The 2,237-nt window shown below is 50.2% G+C and overlaps 1 long non-coding RNA gene across 2 annotated transcripts; it reads right to left on the bottom strand.

Annotated features, from left to right (window-relative positions):
* Window positions 1-234: 234 nt before the first annotated feature.
* On the bottom strand, window positions 235-1,591 carry LOC118157600. 2 transcript variants are annotated; one of them, XR_004746688.1, is made up of 2 exons: window positions 1,494-1,591; window positions 235-636 (listed from the first exon to the last, which is right to left on the bottom strand). It is a non-coding gene; the product is annotated as an uncharacterized LOC118157600 (long non-coding RNA). The 2 variants fall into 2 exon arrangements; XR_004746687.1 differs by having other exon boundaries at window positions 1,515-1,584.
* Window positions 1,592-2,237: the final 646 nt, after the last annotated feature.

The raw sequence follows: 2,237 nt of genomic DNA, 5'->3' as shown, positions 1-2,237 counted from the left end.
TAATTAAGTGGAGGACATGCCTGAGTGTCTGATGTGTCAGCAGACACAGAACATCTCATTCTTGCACCATAAGGCTATAATTACAAGCAAGGACAGGGGAACTTAATACATTGCCAAGGTGATCCTCTGCCATCACTGCTTTTTAAGTTCCTGGCTGCATACCAGATTTTATATCCCTATATCCCCTGGGCTTTAGAGGGGAGGACAGTATGAATCATAAATGCTCTTTCTCTATTTTCCCTGTGAGAATTTAGACTTCTTTATTCCACTGTTTTCTAGATTATTTCCAAGCTCTAATTTGTGGCAAAAGTGTGATATGCTGCCGTATTTGCTTTTTGGTGGGGATCCAGTTCTTCCCTGTCTTCAGCTGTCTGAAGCATAAAGAACAAAGGCGGGCTCCACCTGCTTTTTGTAGTTCCCTTTCTGGAACAGGTTCCACTAACAACAGCTATATAATGTTCAGAAAGCCTTTACTGTCCTGGTTATGTTACCCTGCCATAGTAAGAAAAGGATGAAACTTACACATGCTGGTAGAAGGCCTAGAAAGGAAGGTCAGGTCCCAAACAGCACAGGAATGAGATGATCTTGGCCAAATGTTCCACTTTTCACTCACGAAGGGCATAAGACAATGTGGACCTGGTAAAAACCTAGGGAAAAAAAAAAAAAAAAAAGAAAAAAGAAAAAAAAAGTGAATTTACTGACGATTATCAGATTTTATTTAAAAACCACTTGAAATCCAATACATCAGAAGCAGCTTCCAGTAATAACAGGGTAATCACTAAGGGGCAACAAAAAAGACCTACAGATACTAAGTGCCCAAGAAGCACTGCAGATTTCCTTCATTTTTTTTTTTGTAAAACTGAGCCAGTTTTCAGACTGAGATAACATACCAACATTCTCAGCCAGATTTGTTTGCATTTCAGAAGCAAGATGTCCATGAAATAAAAGTCAGGGACAAATGAAAATGTCAGATCTTCACACCCCTCTGTGCTTTAGATACCAGTTTAACCTTGGAACTGATTAAAAACCAACACAATGCTGTATTATGAGGGACTGAAACAGCTAGCGTTGCTTTTATTTTGGGACTGGCTAATTATAAATCAATCTCATAAAAAGTTAATGTTGGATTACAGCAGATGTAGTGTGGTAATATGACATTTATAGCCTCCATTCTGATGCATCAATTTCTCCTAATGTTATTAACCTTTTTGTGGTTTATTAAACTTGAAAGTGCTGAGTTTCACCATGTGACTGGCACATCCAACATGCCGGGGGCAGGAATGCTGACCTATAGATCTCCAAGTAAAAGAGTAACAAACGCAATCTGCCCTCAGGGGCCTACAGTGAAGGGTGCCACCTGCACAAGGACCTAACGTGGGTGGAGTTGCTACTCTGGTCATTACAAACTCTTAGATAGGAATTGACAATTCCCTGTTTCTCATTGCTCCTGCACTGCTCAGCTTGCTGTGCACAAATGATTCACCCTTTCTTACCTATTCCCTGTTCCTTCCTACCGCTTATTCTCCAGAAACAGGGCATCTTTCAGCTTTTTTATTTTTATTTATTTATTTTTTTAAACACCTTTTTCTTCCCAGACACACGTTAAGGCCTGACTAAGGAAGCCTGGAAGCCCAGGCCACGCTCTCCCCCAGCAGGGCAGCCCCGCACAGCCAGCGCACAGCCCCCTCCTTGCTGCCTTCTGCAGGGCCTGGGCGGCTCCGCACCCGCCGGGACGCTGCGGGTGGGCCGTGTTGCTGTCATTTGCTTCACTCCTCTTGTCACAGCCAGCTGCGTACCGTCAGCACCGGGCTCCGTGTTCAGACTCGGCACCCTACGTGCCATGGTGTCGGACTGGGCAGCGGGCGAAGCCCGGCGGCGCTGACGGGACGCTGAAAGGGCGCCGAGCCGCCATCTCGCGGCGCCGGCCAGCGGCCGGTGGGAGCCCGCCCGAGGCCCGCCCCAGGCCCGCCCCCGGCCCTCCACCGCCTCTCGCGAGGCCCGCGGGCCCTCCCTTCCCCTGCGCCGTTGCCGCCCCGCTCCGCCCCGTGCCGCCCCGCCCGGCGCTGCCGCATCCGGGTCCTGGCGGCGCTGTCACTATGGTCATGGCGGAGGGCACGGCCGTGCTGAGGCGGAACAGGCCGGGCACCAAGGCCCAGGTGAGCCGCGGGGGGCTGGCGCGGGCGGGGCGGGCAGTGCCGCCGCCGAGGCGCGGGACCCGGGCGGCCGGCGGGGCCTGG

This window comes from Oxyura jamaicensis (assembly GCF_011077185.1).
Source record: "Oxyura jamaicensis isolate SHBP4307 breed ruddy duck chromosome 7 unlocalized genomic scaffold, BPBGC_Ojam_1.0 oxy7_random_OJ70919, whole genome shotgun sequence".
In the NCBI taxonomy this organism is placed as follows: domain Eukaryota; kingdom Metazoa; phylum Chordata; class Aves; order Anseriformes; family Anatidae; genus Oxyura; species Oxyura jamaicensis.
This window is presented reverse-complemented; position numbering and strand designations above follow the sequence as displayed.